This window comes from Octopus sinensis, linkage group LG8 (genome assembly GCF_006345805.1).
Source record: "Octopus sinensis linkage group LG8, ASM634580v1, whole genome shotgun sequence".
NCBI classification, from domain to species: domain Eukaryota; kingdom Metazoa; phylum Mollusca; class Cephalopoda; order Octopoda; family Octopodidae; genus Octopus; species Octopus sinensis.
The window spans coordinates 70,423,557-70,447,786 of NC_043004.1; the positions used below are offsets into that span (position 1 = coordinate 70,423,557).

The window sequence follows — 24,230 nt, forward strand, 5'->3', positions numbered from 1 at the left end:
ACATACATACATACATACATACATAACTATATATATATATATATATATTTTGGGTTGGTGCATAATTATTGTGGGGTTTTGTTTTCAACAAATTTTATTCAACAAAAACAATAACAACACATAACAAAAACATCTTTAAATGATTATTCTGGAGTATATTCATGATCTACTTCAGTTACTGCTTCCCATTCGCTTGGCAGATGGTCAGACCATCATTTAAAGATGTTTTCGTGAAATTCTGTTATTGTTTTCATTAGCTGTGTGAAAAAGTGCTACACCTTAGTGGTTGAGGGAACCTGTGCAAGAGGTAGACCCAAGAAGACCTGGAATGAAGTGGTGAAGCATGACCTTCGAACATTAGGCCTCACCGATGCAGTGACTAGTGACCGAGACTTTTGGAAATATGCTGTGCTTGAGGAGAACCGGCAAGCCAAATGAGACCATAACCTTGTTGCCTCTGGCAGGGGTGTAACCAGCCCACTTATGCGTACTTTTTCTTCATTGGACACTAAACTCTGCTTGCGAAGACCTGTTGAGGCAAGTGAAATCGAAATCAAATTCGATGACTGGCATCTGTGCTAGTGGAGTGCTAAGAGCACCATCCAAGAATGATTGTTACCAGGACAGCAAACTGGCTTCCGTGCCAGTGGCACGTAAAAAGCACCATTCGAGTGTGATCGTTACCAGAGTCGCCTTACTGGCACATGAGAAAACATTCGAGCGAGGTCATTGCCAGTGCCGCTGGACTGGTTCCTGTGTAAGCTGCACGTAAAAAAAAACAACATTTGAGCATGGCCATTGCCAGTACCACCTGACTGGCCCTCATGCGGGTGGCGCGTAAAAGCACCCACTACACTCTCGGAGTGGTTGGCGTTAGGAAGGGCATCCAGCGGTAGAAACTCTGCCAGATTAAGATTGGAGCCTGGTGCATCCATCTGGTTCGCCAGTCCTCAGTCAAATCGTCCAACCCATGCTAGCATGGAAAGCGGACGTTAGATAACGACGGTGGCGGAGGCGGCGATGACGACGACAACGATGATGAAAAAGTGAATAAGTATGAAAGTCTGAGGTTCAATCAATCAAGGCAGGTGGGTGCCTTGCAATGAGACAGAAAATGAAATTGGATTTCTTCTTTCTCTCTTCCACCATCTCCCAGATAGATTATCAAGACTTCTACACATATACATGTATAAACACATAGAAACACAAATGCTCAACAAACATGCACTCACACATACATACACTTAGAGACAAATGCATGCTTACAAACACAAACACACAAACATACACATACATGAACAGACATGCTAAGCCGGAAACACTATAGACAGGACCAAATAGATACTAATTTGACTAAAAACACATAACAGAGATGGAGTAGGAGGTCTGTCTATGTATGTATGTATGTATGTATGTATGTATGTATGTATGTATGTATGTATGTATGTATGTATGTGTGTATGTATGTATGTATGTATGTATTTATGTATGTATGTATGTATGTATGTATGTATGTATGTATGATGTATATATCTATCTATATATACATATACATATATATAAATATATATATATATACACAATGTAAATGTCTGTGTATGTATGTAACTATGTATGTATGCATATACACACATACACAGGTGTGTTTGTGTGTGTGTGTGTGTGTGTGCACTTAACTGAAAACCAAGAGGAGATTGGAGGTTTACTCACATCCTAAACTTTTTATATATGTACATACACATGTGTAACACACGAGCACACACACACACACACAGAGGAGTTGAGCAGAGCACTACTACAGGTAGAAGGAAATAAGGAAGGAAAGACGGAAAGAGATAGTGAGTCACGAACTTATCCTACTTCCTGTCACAAGTTGTTTTTTATTTTTAACCTGTCATCACCCACATCCATTCCTTGCCCACCTGTACACACCCACCTTGGTTACAGGAATAATAGACCAACACAGGATGGGTAGGAGGGTATTGCAACCAAGTGTGACACTGGTGCTCTCACTCACTCTTTCTCTCTCTCTCATACACACACACACACATTTCCTCTCACCTTCTCCCTCCCTCCCTCCTCTCTCTTTCACACAGATACAGATACACATAGACACACAAACACACACACATTTGTATGCATGATGAAACATCTCCCTCCCTCGCTCTTCTTCTCTCTCTCACTCCCCCCCCCCCACACACACATATGCATGTTTATACATGTGGTGAAACATTTGAAGATATAAAGATGTGACACAGAGCACAATTTTATCTAATAATCTTTTCTCAGGGGATGCAACGTAACTAGAAGGAGATTTGGCTGCTATTTCTAACAAACAGGCTGCACAACCATAAAACGATAAACGTCGCCCTTTTCAAGCCTAGCCAGGCTCATGGGCCCGGTTTCCCGGTTTCTGTGGCATATGTGTTCCCCCCAGCTGGATGGGATGCCAGTCCATCGCAGCGTTACTCAAGAAACAGGAAGAGAAAATGAGAAAAAGTTGTGGCGAAAGAGTACAACAGAGGCCGCCACCACCCCCTGCTGGAGCCTCGTGGAGCTTTTTAGTTGTTTTCGCTCAATAAACACACACAACGCCTGATCTGGGAATCAAAACCACGATCCTCCAACTGTGAGTCCACTGCCCTAACCACTGGGCCATTGCACCTCCACTTGCACAACCATACAGAAGCTTATTTGTTGGCTTATGTTGTTGTCCATGTTGTTGTTGCTATTGTTTATCCCACTCCATCCCTAAGGCCATTTCTGGTCAAGCAAACTTATGATCAAAAGCATTCTAACCATGACCAGCCCATCTTTTACCAGTATGTAAGGAAGCCAGGAGCTGTGATTTTGAAGGCAATCTGGCTGCTATTTCCAGCAGGGAGAGCAACCACATAGAGAATCCATTTGTGGTTCATAGTAGAACTGATTTTCGTTGTCGTTACTGCTGTTGTTGTTGTTGTTGTTGTTATTGCTTGGCTCTAGGTCACACTGACCTGGAGCGAAGCAATGGACAAGGACTTTCCAACTGACACCCTTTCCAACGGTCTTGACTAAATAATTTTCATGCGCAGGAGTGGCTGTGTGGTAAGTAGCTTGCTTACGAATCACATGGATCTGGGTTCAGTCCCACTGCATGGCACCTTGAGCAAGTGTCTTCTACTGTAGCCTTGAGCCGACCAAAGCCTTGTGAGTGGATTTGGTAAATGGAAACTGAAAGAAGCCCATTGAATATATGCATACATATATGTATGCATGTGTGTGTGTGTACACGTTTGTGTGTCTGTATTTGTCTCCCCAACATCGCTTGACAACCGATTCTGGTGTGTTTACGACCAGTAACTTAATGGTTCAGCAAAAGAGATTGATAGAATAAGTACTAGGCTTACAAAGAATAAGTCCTGGGATCGATTTGCTTGACTAAAGGTGGTGCTCCAGCATAGCCACAGTCAAATGACTGAAACAAGTAAAAGACTAAAAGAGTAAAGAGATTCAGCAGTACCTAGAACAGTGATCCACATCTTGGGGGCCCAAAAACCCTTGTTTGGAAATTATTGGGGTGGTTCACGCAGGCACATTGCATGACTTTTAGAGAACCCTTGCAACTTTTTGTTTTGAGACCCCATCCTTTCAATCAAAATTCATAATCTACACACCTTTTATTCATAGCTATATTTTACTTTATTCTGTCTGAAATTCAATATTTCATGTTATCCTCAAGAACATATTTAGGTAGGGACGTTCGTGGTACAATGTAATATTTTGACAAGAATTTTTGCAGGTACAATGAATTACCATTTTCTTTCTTGAAATTTTCAGTTAGCATTGATAGTTTAATTTATATTCAACATCTTAACCAAAGTAAATAGATGACTCATCTACATACTTTGATCATAACATGAGGCCCCTCAACCATGGAGGGCCCCCTGTGACTGCAGAGGTTGCAGAGGCATAGCAAGGCCCTGGGTTCACAGTAGTAGTACAGGAAAAAGAGGGCCAATGAACTGATTTCAAAATTTATTGAAATAGATTGGCCTTACAAAAACCTTGAAGGTGAGGAAGGGCCCATTGGAAAATTCATGTGTGTGTGTGTGTGTGTGTGTGTGCACGTGCGTGTGTGTGTGTGTGTGTGTGCACGTGCGTGTGTATGTGCACGTGCGTGTGTGTGTGCGTGTGTGTGTGTAGACATCTTTGTGTTTGTGTTTATCTCTCATCAACAACTGGTGATGTTTTGTTAGTTTTGTTATAATCCCTATAACTTAGCAACTTGGCAAAAAGAGACTGACAAAATAAGCAGAAGACCTAAAATATATGTACTGGGATCAATTTGATCAACTGATTTCTTCATGATAAATCCCCAGCTTAGTCACAGTCTATTGACTGAAACAAGTAAAAAACATAACAGATTAAAAGGTGAATTAATAAATTGTTTTTCTTTTAAATCTGGAACTAAATAGGATGACTGTCAAGAAAGGTTAACTCGAGAATTTCTCCATGGTCTAATTCAAGCTTCTAACAGACCTGAAGGATTATGAGTACAAAACAGTAAATCTTTAATTCATCTTAGAGATTAACAAGCTTCCTAAAACGAAGGTCAGGAAAGAGCCTAATCTGCAGAGCCACTACTTACACACTGTACAAGATTATACACCAAGGTACGAGCCAATGAAAGGTGCTGCTGCTGAAGTGTTGTTGTGACTGCTGCTGCTGTTGTTATTGTTTTTAACTTCTGGTCAATCCTTACTGAGCAAAACTCAGACCGAATGCATTTCTGGTGGCAGAGTTGTTAAAGCATCAGGCAGAATATGTTACAGTATTTGTTCCAGTTCTCTCTCTCTCCCTTCTCTCTCTCTTTCACACACACACATACACACTGCACAGAGTTCAAATCCCATCAAGGTCAACTAAATTGTTTATCCTTTCAAAGTTGATGAATAAAATACCAGCTTGTTGATGATCTGGCACAGTAATTTGGCATGGCTGAAAGGATATTGAACCTGTTTTGGCAAAAGTACTTTTTGGCACAGGACACACACACACACACACACGCTTGGAATTATTCATATTCAGATGGAGAGAGTGAATGAGAGAGAGATTACAATTTCTTAATTGAACACGATTGACACAAACAGTTTCCCTCTCCTCATCTGCATAAAAAGAAATATGCTTACACCCATAAACAGAGAGGTGGAGAGAGAGAAGAATAAGAAAATAAGGGAAGCAATGAAAAATAAAGGAAAATAGGAAGGGAGACAGAAGAGTAAAAGAAAACCAAAAGAAAATTAAAAGGAACAAAAATAACAAAGAATTTTCCATATGGGGGTTTAACGAGATTTTAAAAAATTATTTTTATTATTATTTTTTTATTTTCCATTAGCTCTCCTAGAGAGTAACCTGTCATAGACCAGAGCAGGTTGACATGTAAATACTGTGTTCATTCTTGATATAACATATCCATACTTACCAAGTTTATATACATAGGTATGTACATATATATATATTATATATATATATATATATATATATGTGTGTGTGTGTGTGTGTGTGTGTGTGTGTGTGTACATATAGACACATACATGTACATACGCACACATACACACACACAAGCACAATATGTACCCCATGCACATGTGTATGGACATATACATATCTACCAGCACAAACACACACCTAAACACCCACATACAAACCTACCTAACTACACAGATGTACACATCAACCCTCCTACATACACACACACCCTCCATGCCTACATATGTACACATCTTCCTACCTTCTCATCTGCATACAATCCTACTTCCCTACACAAAAACTTACAGTCATGATATACACCTACCTACACAAATATATGTATACATCTATCTACCTACCTACACAAATAGAAATACATATACACACCTATCCACATATTATATATATATATATATATATATATCCTCACATGTACAAACACACACTCACATATATATATTCTCATGTTTGCCTACACAAACATACACACATATTCACTCTATATATAAATCATGGCAAGAAAAGGAGATTGTAATGAAGCAGCTCAATACACCGAAAAAATACAAATCAGCTTAAAAAACAAACAAACGTGTATTTGTAGTTTATATCTTCCTTTAACACTAGTAGCACCTCAATGACACTATTTCAACACTGTCACCACCACCCCTGTCACCACACTACTCAAGCATCACCTCCATCACCACCACCATCATCAACACCCCATTAAACTACAAGTGCTTCAAATCACCAAATAGGATTCTGTGAGCTAGAAATAGCAATCAAATCTTCCTAAAAAATCACACACTACTGTCTTAGAAAAGGATGTTTTGCATGATATAATACAATATGATATGATCCTGGCTTCTCTGTAGATAAGAGAGGGAATTGTCATGGATGGAATGCCTTTGATCATGAGTCTCCTTGATTAGGATTAATCCTAGGGCTAAACAACACAAAATGATCACCACCACCTCCATTGTCATCATCATCATCATCATCATTATAATATATATTCACCAATATAACATTACCATCACCCTACCATAAACACCACCACCACCAGCACCACCACTGACCTTCACTAATACATCAATACAACCATTACCACTACCACCATCACTATCACCTCCACTACCACCATTCTGACATAGTCCTGTCAGAACTACCACCACCTTGCTACATCCCAGGGTGGGGCAGATGAGAAGTGAAATACATTGCAAGTAAACCTAACCACATCTTAAAACACACAACCTTTATTGACATCTTAGAAGGGAACAGTTTCCTTTTAAAAGTAATCACAGTCACATTGGCTCCCTGTAGGGGGTTTGTGTTTGTGGGATACACCTGATATCTTTGATGACTTCACTTAATTATCTTGACAAGGTTAACTTTATTTATTCATTTATTTATGTTGTTTTTTATGAACCCAAGTCAGCCTTGATCCAGCAGGCCTATGATCAAAGACATTCCAGCTGTGGCCATTATATCTATGTACATAATGTAGCTTAATACCAGGTGCAGGGATAGCTGTGTGGTAAGATGCTTGCCTCCCAACTCATGGTTCTGGGTTCAGTCCCACTGCATGGCACCTTGGGCAAGTGTCTTCTAATAAAGCTTCAGGCCAACCAAAGCCTTGTGAGTGGATTTGTGAGATGGGAACTGAAAGAAGCCTGTCGTATCTATACATATACATGTGTGTGTGTATGTGTGTGTGCTTGTGTGTGTGTATCTTTGTGTCTGTGTTTGTCCCGCCATCACTCGACGACTGGTGTTGGTTTGTTTATGTCCCCATAACTTAGCAGTTCGGCAAAAGAAATCAATAGAATAAGTACCAGGCTTAAAAAATAAGTACTGGAGCCAATTCATTTGACTAAAAATCCTTCAAGGCTGTACCCCAGCATGACCAAAGATAAAAGATAATGCCTTCTTTCCATTTTTTCTTCTCAAAGAGTTCCTGCAGTTTCTACAGGGAGCAAAGTATCTTTGGTATCCATTTCAACAATTTATTTCACCATATTGTAATTTGGGCTAGATTTATCTGCTGTTTCTAACAAGTCAAATCAACCATTAGAAATTCCCTTGTTGGCATAGGTTTACTATCAGGTAGTGTTTCTCGGTGGGTGTCCTGAGTGGAGTGGTGCTGTGACGATTGAAAAGAAGGCAAGCAAATTGTTCTGTTTAATAAAATTCAGATGGCTTTTTTAAATGTTTTTAAATTCGATCAACACTTTGGTGAATGGAGAAGAAATATAAGTAACTAAGATTAGATATACAAGTAGTCTTGTCAGTGCAAATTTCAGTGCCTTGACCTCACATCTCTGTTGCTCTTTCCAAATGGGGAAGCCATATCTCCTCAGTAAGATACCTGCTTCTGGCCCTTTATTATATTTTCATATCTCTCAACCCTATACACATTCAGTTGAAGGGTGCCCTAGTTTAAGTCTCCTAATTCTTGTTCAAAACAGGCCAAAGTCAACTTTATTTTTCCTTCTTTTAGGTTTTCCAAAATAATTAAGTACCAATCTGCAAATACTGTCGGCAGATTCTATTAAATTTGGAAAACGAAACATATTTTAATAATGATTGACTGTATAATGAAGCAATGTGTGTACACATATATTAGGGACACCCTGTATATGTATGCGTGTGAGAATATATATATATGTGAGTTGATGTATATATAGATATATAGATATATAGATATATGCGAAATTGTAATACTTTTTACAACATTGACTGATGAGGAATAAGCTATGAATTTTCTGTTTGATGTTTTTGTCAATTTGTGTGTGTGTGTGTATATATATAAATATATATATATATACACACACACAGTCCGGATATTTCCACCCTGTATATATATTTATATATATATAAATATAGACATACACATATATATACATACACATATACATGCATGCAATAAATACATACATACATACATACATACATACATACATACATACATACATACATATATACACACGTATATCTACATATACACATGAACACACACATACACGCATGTCATTTTATTGAATAGGAGAAAACAAAAGAAGAATGAATAATATACTTGAAACCATTTCTTTATTAAATGCAATAAACCCAAACAAAGCATATACACATCCACACACATATATACACAAACACATGTGTGTAATGTTAGATTTAAGTAGTGAAATTAATCTTCAATGAATGCAATTAAACAATAGACTTCATTTTAATTAGAAAGCAACTTCTTAATCCCCAGAGCATAATCAATAGCTCAACTTCTTGACACTCAAGGTAACAAAGAAAACTAATGTTCCCTTAGAGAAATAATCCTTTACCAGGAGAATTGCTAGACCCTTATTTTAAAACTGCCCTTATTTGTTAATCCTATTAATTTAGGTTCAAATATACCATCAGCTACATTTTTGATTTGTGAAAATACCACTGAACCTTATTGTGGTTTGAGGAGCTTTTTGGAGAAACAAACGTGTTTCCCAAATTAACAATTTTAGCCCTGAGTACAGGAAGATAACAAGAGCCCCACAACCAGAATACGTAAAAATGCAGAGTTCTAAATAAGAATAGACTGAAAGTGAACTGCTAAATGAAAGCATGTTATATTAATGATATAATCTGGAAACTGGTGAAGGCACATTGCTAAGTGGTCTGAGTATTTGGCTCACGATTGTAAGGCCATGAGTTCAATTACCAGTGGTGCATTGTACTCTTGAGCAAGAAACTTTATTTCACATTGCTCCAGTTCACTCAACTGGCAAGAATGAGTAACCCTTTATTCAAGGCAGGGAGCCGGCAGAATTGTTAGCACACCAGGCAAAATGCTTACCAGTATTTCATCTGTCCTTACACTCTGAGTTCAAATTCCACCAAGGTTGACTTCATTTTTCATCATTTTGGGGTCGATAAAATAAGTACCGGTTAAACACTGGAGTCAATGTAATCTACTAGTCCCCAGCCCCAAAATTAAATTTCAGGCTTTGTGCCTATAGTAGAAAGGATATTATCTGGAAATCTGTGAATTTAGAAGCAACACCACATCATTATAACCACTCTTGTCTACTGACTAAGTATCAGGAGTCCTCACTTTAGCTTTCATCTTTTACTTGTTTCTGTCATGCTGGAGCACCACCTTTAAGGATTATTTGTTTCAGCCATGCTGGAGCACCACCTTGAAGGGTTTAGTTGATGAAGTCAACCCCAGTACTCATTTTAGCTGATCACCAATGTATGGGGGTGTGAATAAAGGAACAGTGGTTGTCAAACACAGAGACACACAAACATACATACACATATGTATATAAATACAGTGTACATTTAAACACATAGGATTCCTTTCACACTAGAAGGAACAGCTGTTGCTTCTAGCATGAAAGGAATCCTATGATGGATAACTCTTATGTGTTTAAATGTACACTGTATCTATATGAATAATATATAGTCTATTGTGAAGGTGCGTGGCTTAGTGGTGAGGGCATTCGGCTCATGATTGTAAGGTCGTGAGTTCGATTCCAGGCAACGCGTTGTGTCCTTGAGCAAGACACTTTATTTCACATTGCTCCAGTCCACTCAGCTGGCAAAAATGAGTTGCACCTGTACTTCAAAGGGCTGGTCTTGTCACACTCTGTGTCACACTGAATCTCCCTGAGAACTACGTTAGGGGTACACGTGTCTGTGGATTGCTCAGTCACTTGCACGTTAATTTCACGAGCAGGCTGTTCTGTTGATTGTATCAGCTGCGACCCTCGTCGCCATAACCGACAGAGTGCTCCTATATAGTCTATTGACTAATTTTTCTACATGCTGGGCCACAGGTAGTAAAAATTTCTAAAATCTTCATTACCCTGATATTATTAATTATATGTATGCATATACAGGACAGACTTTTCTTTATGTTCTGAGTCCAAATTCCACCGGAGTTGACTTTGCCTTTCATCCTTTCAGGGTTGATAAATTAAGCACCAGTTGCATACTGGGGTCCATCTACTCGACTGACTACCCACCACCTCAAAAATTTCTGGCCTTGTACCTAGAGTAGAAAAGACTTCCACACAGTTTCTTATTTCTTTGCTGCCCACAAGGGGCTACACAGAGATGGGACAAACAAGGACAGACAAAGGGATTAGGTCGATTACATCGACCCCAGTGCGTAACTGGTACATAATTTATCGACCCTGAAAGGATGAAAGGGAAAGTCGACCTCGGCGGAATTTGAACTCAGAACGTAACGGCAGATGAAATACTGCTAAGCATTTCACCTGGCGTGCTAATGTTTCTGCCAGCTCGCCACAGTTTCTATCAACCAAATTCACTCATTAATTGTCCTGGGGCTATATAGAAGACACCTACTACTCAAATTAGCTTGTAATAACTTTGAAATAATAGCAATAAATCCACACACACACACGCGTATGCACGCATACACATACACACACACATATGCGCACATACATGTGTGCACGCATACACGCACACACACCTTTTATTATTTACTTGTTTTAGTCATTAGGCTGTGGCCATGCTGGGGCACTACCTTGAAGAGTTTTTAGTGAAATGAATCGATCCCAGAACTTATTTTTTTAAAGCCCGATACTTATTCTATCAGTTTCTTTTTGCCTAACCACTAAGTTACAGGGACACAAACATACCAACACTGGTTGTCAAGTGGTGGTAGAGGACAAACATACACACACACACATACATATATGACACCTTTTTTCAGTTTGTGCCTACCAAACCACTCACAAGGTTTTAGTTAGCCTGAGGCTACAGTAGAAGACACTTGCCCAAAGTGCCATGCAGTGGGATTGAACCCAGAACCATGTGGTTGGGAAATAAGCTTCTCCCCACACAAACATGCCTATGTATATCTGTAATAAAATATATTTTTCATAATGACTGTAATAGCCTACTGTTGAAAGATTTGAACCTGTGACCATATCTTAAATAATTTAACACCACTCATCAACCAGAAATATCTTTAAAATCAGCAATCTAATTTTCCTTTAAAATCTTGGACAAAATACCACAAATCCACGGTCACATTTCCCCCTCTAACTTTGGAATCTATTGATTTAAAAGTAAAGGAAAATTTCCAAATATTTTTTTTCTACAAGAAGAAAAAAGCAACAATAAAACTTTACAAATCATTGATTTTATTTCTTGTTTTCACATATCAAATTGTTACCTACACACACACACACATACTCACATACTCATGCATACACACACATACATAAATATATACGCATACATACAGTCAAGCTCACTTGGAATCTATCTCACCTTATTGATTAAACACAAAGGTTCAAGGAGTAGAAATCTTTGATCTCCTCTTTAGCAAGAGGAAAAAATTTAAAGAAAGAAAGAAAGAATGAAAGAACAAGGGCCATAGACACACATTAGGAAATACTTTGATCTTGATGTGATGTGATGGTTTGTTGAGAATTGTGAAACTAAATACAGTAAAACAATATTAACCTTCCCCACACACACACATACACACAACACACACAATCAAAGATTGCAATGAAAGAATTTGAAGATTGATTTATCTTCTTATCTTTGAGTAATTTCTGTGGGGCTTTTATTTTATTTTGAAATTTTGTTGTCTCTTTTTCCTCGCTGGTAAAGACTGATTAGTTAAAATACGGTACTTTACGAGCTTCAACTGCTTAAATAGGTATTGTGATAATGTCCTTGGTCACCTTACCCTACTTCTCTTGGATCTGGAACCTTTAACAGAACTTCTGTATCTCAAACTGGAGAATAATCCTTTCCATTAAAGGCACAAGGCTTGAAATTTGGTAGAAAGGGGGACCAGAAATTTGGTAGAAGGGCAGCAAGCTGGCAGAAACATTAGCATGGCCGGCGAAATGCCAAGCGGTATTTCGTCTGCCGTTACGTTCTGAGTTCAAATTCCGCCAAGGTTGACTTTGCCTTTCATCCTTTCGGGGTTGATAAATTAAGTACAAGTTACGCACTGGGGTCGATGTAATCAACTTAATCCCTTTGTCCCCTCTATGCTTAGCCCCTTGTGGGCAATAAAGAAATAAGAAGGGGGACCAGTTGATTACATCAACCCAAGTGTTTCACTGGTATTTAATTTATCTACCCCAAAAGGATGAAAACCAAAGTTGACCTCGGTGGAATTAGAACAGACAAAATGGTGCTAAGCATTTTGCCCAGAGTGCAAATGATTCTGCCAGTTTAGTGCCTTATAAATGGGGAAAAAATTACTCTCCTCAGACACAATCAAAACCCAAGATTTTGTTTGTTATTGTTGTTCTTTAGCCCCAGTTCAATTCTGATCAAGAAAACTTATTTTTCTTTAGTTTTTTTCTTTTTTTAAATCTTTTCACTTGTTTCAGTATTTAGACTGTGGCCATGCTGGTGTACTGCTTTGGAGAAGTTTTAGTTGAATTTATTGACCCCATTACTTAATTTTTGCTAAGTCTGGTACTTAATATATCAGGGCCTTTTTTTTTTTGCCAAACTGTGAAGTTAAGGGGATGAAAACAAACCAGCACTGTTGTCAAGTGGTGGCAGGGGACAAACACAGACATAAAGACATACACACACACACACACATACACTCATATATATATATACGTAGGTGTTAACAGAAATGAAAAGATAGTAATGGTCATATAATTATAGATGTAAAAATGCATATATATATATATATATATATATATATATATACAGTACAGTACTGTTTCTACTTCATTTTGTATTTTATATTTTCTTTTTGTAACATATTTCTACTATATATATATATATATATATATATATATATATATATATATATATATACATACAAATATACACATACAAATATATACATACATACAGACAGATAGACAGTTAGATAGATTGATAGATATGTATAGGTATGTATGTGCATGTGAGGGTAAACAACAGGTTGTAGAAAATCTGTCAAAACAAAAATCCCAACTCAGGTAAGTGTGGAAAAGTAGGTGTTAAATGATGATGATGATGATTAGCATCATCATCATCATCATGAGTTCTGTCTGAAACATTCAATTTTGTCTTTTCCTCATAGCAAACCAATTTATTCCACATTTGAATTATTCATATCTATTATCATACTAACAACCTACCAATTTGAGAAGTAAAACCTAATTTTTCACACTTAAGCGGATACAGTAATCCCTCAATTATCATGAGTGTTACGTTCCAAAAACCCCCTCCTGATAGGTGAAGATCCATGAAGTAGAAACAGTACTGTATATTTTTTTCATTATTTTTATAATTTGTGTATATTTATTCTATTACCAATGCAAGACAACACCCCAGAGGAATCAACATAAGCTTAAATAATAAACCGTGATAGGTGAACCGTGAAATGGCAAGGGATTACTGTATAGTAATACAGAAAATAGTGTAATTATACTATTTAATACAATATGTATTAAAATGTTAACCAGAAACAATTAATGATTGCTCCTGTTAGGGCAGACCTATTTAGAAATAATAATTAAGTTAGTGTTAGCATATCTAATGCTAAGAGTATTAAAAAGCTAACTAGAAATATCTAAGAGGATTGCTGAAAAGTTCCTGGCTTTAAGGGTATCGCAAAAGGCCTGGTTGGAGGCCCAACCTTCTGAATTCTTTTACAGGGTTAAAAAAACTGAAGGACCGCTGCAATAGATATATGAATCTGAGAAGGGAATATTTTGAATAAAATCATAATTAACTGCTCCTTCTGTGTTTTCTTTTACTCAAAGACAGGAGCTTTTCAGCACCCCTTCATATGTGGTGAGGCAGGTAGACAGATATAGAGAGAAAACATTGAAATACAGGAAGCCTTGTAAAGTTAAATAGCATAATTTATGCAGTGAGACAGACAGACATTGTTACTCAATATGAATTTAATAAAGATTGTATTTAAAAAACTAATTAGAAATAATTATGTGGCAAGGAAAATACAATATTAGTCATTAACTAGTATTATTTTATTTATTTCAGCAACAATGGAAGACCACATTAAATGTTGTAGGGTCACTCATTGTGACATTGTCTGTGAAGCATGGCCTGCTCCATATTCACTGAACTAATGATGAGAGAACCAGTAAATAAATATACAAGATTGTATACTGGTTTGGCCTTGCAGTCACCAAGTCCTAGGATCAATTCCACCGAGTGGTATATTGAACAAGTATCTTTTACCTTAGCTTGGAGTGACCCAAGGCTACTGAGTGAAATTGGATAGATGGAAACTATGTGTATGCTATCAGATATATTTTAGCTGTACTATAAATGTCCAGCCTTGTCACATACTGTGTTTCATAATAATTCTACTTAAGAATTATTTTAAGGGTTTCTGGAAGTTTCTCTAAAGTCACATTGTAAATCAATGAACTGGTAGTTTCTGTTGTTTGATCAACATTAGTGAGGCTTACATTTGCAAGACCATGACCCCTGAGGGGGTATCTTAATGCTAGGGAATAAGGGACAAAGGTAGGTAAATGTATGATAGAAGGGGCCAAAGCAGAACAGGTTTCAACCTGTAGAGGAACTAAGTGACTGCTCAATTTCAGATGAGAGGGCCAAAGTGATCCATTAAGAACCATTATATAGGCCACTAACATGGTTTATTGTTATACTTCAACAGAGGCTTGCTTATTTTATATAAATACATTATACACCATTATCTCCAATTCCAATTCTTTCAGGCTTAAATATAGAAAATAATCTAGTGAAGGCACATGGCTTAGTGGTTAGAGCATTCGGCTCACAATCAAGAGGTAATGAGTTCTATTCCCAGACTGGGCTGTGTGTTGTGTTCTTGAACAAGACATTTTATCTCACATTGCTCCAGTTAGTGCCAAGCTGTATCGGTCTTTGCCTTTCCCTTGGATAACATTGGTGGCATGGAGAGAGGAGGTTGGTATGCATGAGCAACTGCCGGTCTTCCATAAACAGTCTTACCCAGACTTGTGCCTTAGAGGATAACTTTCTAGTCCTCTAGTCATTCATGACTGAAGGGGGTCTTTTATTATTTGTCCTTGTAGTCATACATACAAGAAAAGACAGAAAATTGAGTCAGGAACTAGCTTATAATTTTTCATTGAGGCACATGAAAAATTCTGAACACCAGTACGCACACACACACACCACACACACACACAAATATGCACGCACACAAACAAAGAAACAAACATGTCTTTTCTCATTATAGTGTATCAGCTTACAATGATCATAAGTAATTTACATAATCTTTTGTGAATATCTGTAATTATTAAACATTATATACATATACACATGTATTTATATGCATACATATATGCAAACATAAATATACATATGTGTGTATGTGCATGTGTGTGTGTGCACATGTATGTATGTATGAGTATATACATGTATATAAATACACATACACCCACATTCATACATATAAACACAAACACAGACATGCATGTATAGATATTTATGTACATAGTTGTATATACACATTCATTGATATGAATACATACACATATATAGGCGCAGGAGTGGCTGTGTGGTAAGTAGCTTGCTAACCAACCACATGGTTCCGGGTTCAGTCCCACTGCATGGCATCTTGAGCAAGTGTCTCCTGCTATAGCTCCGGGCCGACCAATGCCTTGTGAGTGGATTTGGTAGACGGAAACTGAAAGAAGCCTGTCGTATATATGAATATATATATATGTGTATGTGTGTGTGTTTGTGTATCTGTTTGTCCCCCTAGCATTGCTTGACAACCGATGCTGGTGTGTTTACGTCCCCGTCACTTAGCAGTTTGGCAAGAGACCGATAGAATAAGTACTGGGCTTACAAAGAATAAGTCCTGGGGTTGATTTGATCGACTAAAGGCGGTGCTCCAGCATGGCTGCAGTCAAATGACTGAAACAAGTAAAAGAGTAAAAGAGTATATATAACTACACACACACACACACTCACACACTCACACAGGAATAATCAAAGAATTGACATAATTATATGTAAGTGGAAACACTTAGTGTGTTCAATTTGTCAAATAAAAACAACCGACCAATCCAACTTATGCCTTTGTGAAGTTTGGAAGAAATTTGAGAAATCATTCAAAACAGTTCCAAAACGGGTCAGTCTACAAGTTTGGGTTACCATGGCTATGGTTTGGAGCTGTACAGATACCATTTGAATGCATTTTACACTGTGTGTAATAAGTACTCTTAATTAAATCATAAAGTTTTCATAGCTTGCTAAATGTAATGCAACATGAATAACTTGATATACATAGAGAGAGAGAGAGATAAAACTTACTTGGAAGAATAAGAAAACGACGCGTGGCGTTCAATCATATAATAGCAATTTAATAAATAAAACATATGCATACATACATACATATATGTACATACCTACATCTGTATGTATATATACATGTAGATGTAAGTATGTATATATATGTATGTATGTATGTATGTATGTTTTATTTATTAAATTATTAGATAGATAGATAGATAGAGAGAGAGAGAGAGAGAGAGAGAGAGAGAGAGAGAGAGAGAGAGAGAGAGATAGGCTTGTGGGCAAAGAGAGAGAGAGAGATAGGCTTGTGGGCAAAGAGAGAGAGAGAAGGGTGGGTAAACAAATAAACACGTGGACAGGTGGACTGACGGACAGGCGGACTGACGGACAGACAGACAAACATACTGATTGGTAAAGCGATGGACAAAGAGAAAAGGAGAGACTTGCTTACAGACCGACAGGCAAGCAGACAGACGGGCAGAGAGACAGGTAGATAGACAGACAGATAGACAGATAAATAAACGGTTGTATGGACTGATAGGTAAACAAACTGATGGATAGCCAGGCATGCAGATAGATATATATAGACTGAAAGAAAGAAAGAAAGAGAGAAAGAAAGAAAGAGAGAAAGAAAGAAAGAAAGAAAGAAAGAGAGACAGATGGATAGATAGATATGGATGATAGACAGACAGACAGAAAGACAAGTTTGCATAAATAGTGAGAAAATAGAGAGAAAAATAGAAAACTATTAGCTATAAAGTTAGAAAACACTCACATTAGCTCTCTATATATATACTCTCTGTTCAGACAACTTGTGTAGAATGACCAACCGGCTTCTACAAGACTACTTAAATTAAGCGGCATTAAAATAAGGCTGGTTCATAGGTGAGTCAATGAATGGTTGATGGTGTGGGGGTGGGAATGTCCTTTTATTTGTGCATTAATTCAGGTAGCTAAAATAACAACTTATTCACCTGTCTAGAATAACAAAATACATCAATTCTCAAGAGGCACTCCTTATCAACCAATGAACTGGTTGCAGGATATACATGGAATAGCTGATTGTAAAAGACACTACAAGACACCACACACACACACACATGCATAAAAAAGAAACAAGTGTTTAAAGGTGTGTTTGTACATATATCTATATATGCATTTACGTTCATAAATATATATGCATGTAGCTGTGTGGTAAGAAGCTTCTTTCCCAACCACATAGTTCTGGGTTCAGTCTCACAGTGTGACACCTTGGGCAAGAATCTTCTACTATAGCCTCGGGCCGATCAAAGCTTTGTGAGTGGATTTGGAAGATGGAAACTGAAAGAAGCCTGTTGCATATATATGTGTGTGTGTGTGTGTGTATGTCTTTGTGTCTGTGTTTATCCCCACTACCATCACTTGACAACCAATGTTGGTATGAGACGACTATTGTTATCATTAGGCCTAACTCATCATAAAGTAAATACCATTATGACCGATATCCAAACTACAGTGGAAAAGTCTAACCACTGGATTTGGTTAAAAAGAGATGATGAGCAATGGCTAGAAGAATATTGAGCTATATTTAATAACCAGTTGAGCTAGCAAGCAGGGCCTCATATCAGTGAGGGGGGGGCGTGTGCATTGATGCCATCGAGAGTAACATCGTAATGACATAATTACAACATCAGAATACAAGATAGAATCACAGTAATAATGTAAGTGAAGGGAATCCCCAAAAACTCATGGTGGTCTGTATCAGTTTGGATATGTTTGTATGCCATGAGGACAGAAGGAAACTGATACTTGGGGAGTGACCCTTTGCGTAAAAGAAAAGAAACCCTTTGAAATGAATTTGTGTTTTCCTTTTGTCTGTTGGTCACATGATACATTGTTGTTGTCTGCTCTTTCCATTTGGTCACATTATGTAGATTGTTTAGTTGTTCAATGTGTCAGCAAATAATCTTCCCACCACTCCCTCTCTCTCTCTCTCTCTCTCTCTCTCTCTCTCTCTTTCTCTCTCTCTCCTCTCTCTCTCTCTCTCCTCTCTCTCCCTTTCTTTTTCCATTCAGCAACATTTTCTGTTGGTTTGTTTTTTTTTCCTTATTATGCTTATCCTTGACTTCCCCTAATACACTTGCTTCCTCTTCCTTCTCCCCTTTTTGATATTGCTGTTTTTGCTTTTAGTAGGCAACAGGTCTTGAAAACCACACACACACACACACACAAACACATACACACACAAACACATACACACACACAAACATACATACACACACACATGCACATACGCACATGGACTCCCCCTCACATCTGATTCTATAATATATGAATGATGTAGGAATGTAAGAGGTAAATTCATTTTAATTACGAAAGAGGGAAACTGATACAGCTGCCGAAATGTCAGACACAATGTCATGTGGTATTTGATCGGCCTTTCTACATTCCAAGTTCAAATCCTACTGAAGTCAACTTTACAGTCCATCAATTTGGGAGCTAATAAATAATCACCAGTTTAGGGCAGTGGATTAGAGGAATTGTGAGAACAGTATTTGGCAGATGTCTTGGATAACATCAATGCTATAAGGGAACCACTGATCATCTTTAAAAAAATATTTGCTTGGCTTGCACCTTAGAGAGGAAATTTTCAAGGTCAAATCCATAGTTTCACGAGGCATAAAAAGTCCTAGAAGGATGTGAGCATTTTTAGATTATACAATTCTATATTTAAGAGATGAGGAATTATGTACATTATTTACATTATTTACAATTGACAGATATTTGTCCTCATCTTGTTTGTTGTTAACACAACATTGCAGTTGATATACCCTTCAGCCTTCATCAGATGTCTTGGGGAAATTTTGAACCTAGGTTCTCATAACTAAAATTTACCCAAGACACCCTGATGAAGGCTGGAGGGTATATCAGCTGAAATGTTGTGTTAACAACAAACAAGATGAGGACAACAATCCGTCAATTGTGAATAATGTAAATAATTTTTAGATTAGTAACAAATTTAGGGTGCATGTTATTCAGTTGGTTTTAATTAGAATGCAAATTGCACAAAATTAAATTAAGGAATGGAATGCAAAAATGTCTGAGATAAATTGTTGTTAATAACATTTTAATTAATTATGGCAGCAAGCTGGCAGAATCGTTAGCACACCAGCATGCTTGGTGGTATTTTGTGCATCTTTATGTTCTGAGTTCAAATTCTGCTGAGATCAGCTTTATCTTTCATCCTTTCGGGATCAATAAAATAAGCACCACTTGAACTCTAGGGGTCAATGCAATTGACTAAACCCATCCCCTGAAATTGCTGGCCTTGTGCCAAAATTTGGAGTTTGAAACCAATATTTTAATTAGAATGTTAATATTCTTAGTTTGGAAATAAAGGTCCCTTGTTTCAAATTTTGTCTGGGATTATGTACATGTCTGTGAATAAGTGACTTGATGACAACTGAAAATTTAAACTCATTGATGTCTTTAGAACTTAAATTAAGAAATATGCATTCTTTCATCCTTTTACTTGTCTCAGTCATTTGACTGTGGCCAGGGTTTTTCAGTCAAAGAAATCAAACCCAGGACTTATTCTTTGTAAGACTAGTATGTATTCTATCAGTCTCTTTTGCCAAATTGCTAAGTACGGGGTTGTAAGCATACCAACACTGGTTGTCAAGCAATGGTGGGGGGACAGACACAGACACATAGATACACACACACACATAAATATATACATATATATATATATATTCATATATGATAGGTTTCTTTCAGTTTCTGTCTTCCAAATCCACTCACTAGGCTTTGGTCAGCTCAAGGCTATAGTAAAAGACACCTGGCCAAGGTAACACATGATGGGACTGAACCCGGAACCACGTGGTTAGGAAGCAAGCTTCTTACCACACAGCCACATGGAAACAGTTAATTTAAACTTGCATGCATGTGTGTGTGTGTGTTTGTATGTGTGTTGTTGTTGCAGTAAATGATCAATGAAAGAAAAATCAATATGTCACTCAAAAATATCAAGTTATATCTCTTAATGAAATGGTTGGTTTAGCAATTTCAATGAGATCAAGCTTTATGATATCTATTTAGACACAGAATTATTGGTTTTAGAATAGGTATATTATGAGCCTGCTTATCATCAGCAACTAAAAGGCTTGGTGACAGGAAGAGCATCTGGCCATGAAACACTTTCTCACAAAAACTGAACAGTAAATGAGGATTATGAGGATGATGGTTGGTGGTGGTGGTAATGACGATGATGATGATGATGATGATGATGGTGAACAATGACAACGATGATGATGATGATGATGACAATGACAACAACAACAACGATGACAATGGTGGTGGTAGTGGTGGTGGTGGTGCTGATGATGATGATGATGAAGATGATGATGGTGATGATGACAATGATGATGATGATGATGATGATGACAATGACAACAACAACAACGATGACGTTGGTGGTGGTGGTGGTGCTGATGATGATGATGATGAAGATGATGATAATGACGATGACGACAAGGTTGACAATGATGACTGATTTTTTAAAAATTCTATTTGGGGTTTATCATAAAGAAAGTGTTTATATAAACTAGCCCTGATTATACCAAAAAGGGAAGAATGATATTTGACAAGAAATCACAGCATTGGGTTAGATATATTACAAGCTGTCATACATGCAACAGGCAGAAAAATATTTAAACCAACCATATCTAGCCAAAATATTCCACCTGTTTTATGTTCAAGCCAGTCAGAACTGCCCTTTCACACATTCCCTGCAATCTCATTCTACATATAAACAGTCACAGCATCAAAATCTCGAGGATATGTGGTAATGCAGATTTAATCTGCACCTTGGGTAAGTGTCTTCTACAATAGCCTCGGGCCGACCAAAGCCTTGTGAGTGAATTTTGTAGACGGAAACTGAAAGAAGCCCATCGTGTATATGTGTATATATATATGTATGTGCATGTATATGTTTGTATGCCTATATTTGTCCCCCCACCAACATCGCTTGACAACTGATGCTGGCGTGTTTACGTCCCCGTATTTTAGCAGTTCAGCAAAAGAGACCGATAGAATAAATACTAGGCTTATAAAGAATAAGTCCTGGGGTCGATTTGCTTGACTAAAGGTGGTGCTCCAGCATGGCCACAGTCAAATGACGGAAACATGTAAAAGAGTAAGTAGGCATTATTTTTAACAGAATACTCTAAATGCTAAAGGCTTAACTCATCAAAATATTAAAGACACTTTGTAAGATGTTATATTCTAATATCAGTTCAACACAATTTCTTTCATCCAAAATAAATATAAAGGAAAAAATGCCTGAACTATTTTATTAAAAAAGTGATTTGGTTTCAAAATAGAAAGTGACTTTTGCACCACCCTATATAAACAATAACACAATACCATACATATAACTCCATAGACCTGTCTATATATATATTATGTGTGTGTGCATGTGTGTATTATCTATGTATGTATATGTATATATGTCTGGTGTGTATAATGTATATATATATATATATGTATATGTGTGTGCATATGTGTGTGTATATATATATATATATATATAACATTATTGGTGAATTGAAGAAATGGAGCTGAACGCAGATTGAACAGAAATTGTTTTATTAATAAAACGATTTCTGTTCAATCTGCGTTCAGCTCCATTTCTTCAATTCACCAATAATGTTTTAATTTCAATTATCCGCACCAACGCACGGTTGCAACACCATATGGTTGTACCTCCAACCGTGCTGTTTACTGCTGTGATTTTTGCTACTAAGGTATCGGTTAAACTTTTGATTAATCTACTACAAGATTATTCATCTTTCTATTTCACATATATATATATATATTATATATATATATATATATACATATATATTTATATATATATATATATATATATAATATATAAAATATATATACACACAGATAAAATAACTTGCATGTGAACATAAACACATGTATGCACAAAGATGTCAACAGGTACACAATCACACAATTATACACAAAGGAAAACTATGCAGACCCACACAATTCCAGACACAAACACTCTTACAGCAAAATCTCAATGGATAGGAGAAACAATCCCCACATGTTTCATGAAAAGCAGAGAAAAGAAGCAATACTTGATGAAATCGTTCCTAAATATTTTTGTGCATGTGTATGTGTGTGTCTGTGTGTCTGTGTGTGTTTGTGTATACACTAATGTTAGTTAAAGTTGATATATATATATATATATATTGTAGGTAGTGTAGAATGTCTGTCATGTTTTCAGATGCGGATTCATATCCTACTGGCAGCCTTAACTCTTTTTATCCAAAGGATTTTTAAAATTTAATATTTATAGCTTTATCCACTTTTTTCACAATTCCAAAAGTGTCACATACATACATACAGATCATCACCATCATCACCATCAGTTGGTATGGGTTGGACGGTTTGACAGAAGCTGGTAAAGGCCACAGTCCAGCACCAGGCACCATTGTCTGTTTTGGTATAGTTTCTACGGCTAGATGCCCTTCCTAATGCCAACCACTTTACAAAGCGTACTGGGTAATTTTTACATGGCACAAGTACTTGTGCTTTTTATATGGCATATCTTTATATATAAAAGTGAGGTTGTGTCTCCTACGATTTAGATTCCTAACTACTCCCACATTTTGCGGTGCAGTTTAACCAAAACCGGGCATCTTATAGTCGTGATTCATATCGAACCCTTCTGGGTATTAGCGCGTGTCCACGATGAGTCTACGATTTAAAAAAAAATTTACCATCAATTTTTCCCGTTTTTAATGCATTTTTGGCATATATAAGGGAAGTAACTCTCTAAAAATTTATTATTAAATCTCAGAACGTAAAAAGCTACAGTAACACCCCCCCCCTTTGTGGTTAGCCATATTGAGATGGCTATTATACTTAACATCTCTAAAAATGCTTATATAGTTATTTCCCTTACAAACCCGAGCAACGCCGGGCGATACTGCTAGTTTAATATACAGAGGCCACCAAATAATGCATACACACTTCAGGAAAAGAAAAATCTTCATAAACGTTTAACTCCTATAAGTACCCCTATAAATAGAGATACCTCTTTCGATGCTTTATCAAATTGTGATTACACTGAATAAATTATAACAACACTGAATTAAAATATTTATAGAGATTTTTACTTTTCTCAAGTGTGCATACATTTTTTTTGGAAAGACTCTGTATGTGTGCACACACACACATATGCACACACACGAACCCACATCTGAAAGCATGGCAGACATTCTATGATGTCTACAAAATATATATATATATATATAAACTTTAGCTAATGTAACAGTGTATACATAAACACATATGCACACAGATATGTACGCGCACAGACACACACACACACACATGCATAATTCATATGTTGAATAGTTATAGTATTGCTTCCTTATCGACAT

At 37.0% G+C, this 24,230-nt stretch overlaps 1 protein-coding gene and 1 long non-coding RNA gene across 2 annotated transcripts in view; one reads left to right on the forward strand and one right to left on the reverse strand.

Annotated features, from left to right (window-relative positions):
• LOC115214953 overlaps positions 1–24,230 on the reverse strand; it is a 479,885-nt gene that overhangs the window by 238,242 nt on the left and 217,413 nt on the right. The window lies entirely within an intron of this gene.
• On the forward strand, positions 94–12,362 carry LOC118764582. Its single transcript, XR_005000400.1, has 3 exons — positions 94–261; positions 583–586; positions 12,352–12,362. It is a non-coding gene; the product is annotated as an uncharacterized LOC118764582 (long non-coding RNA).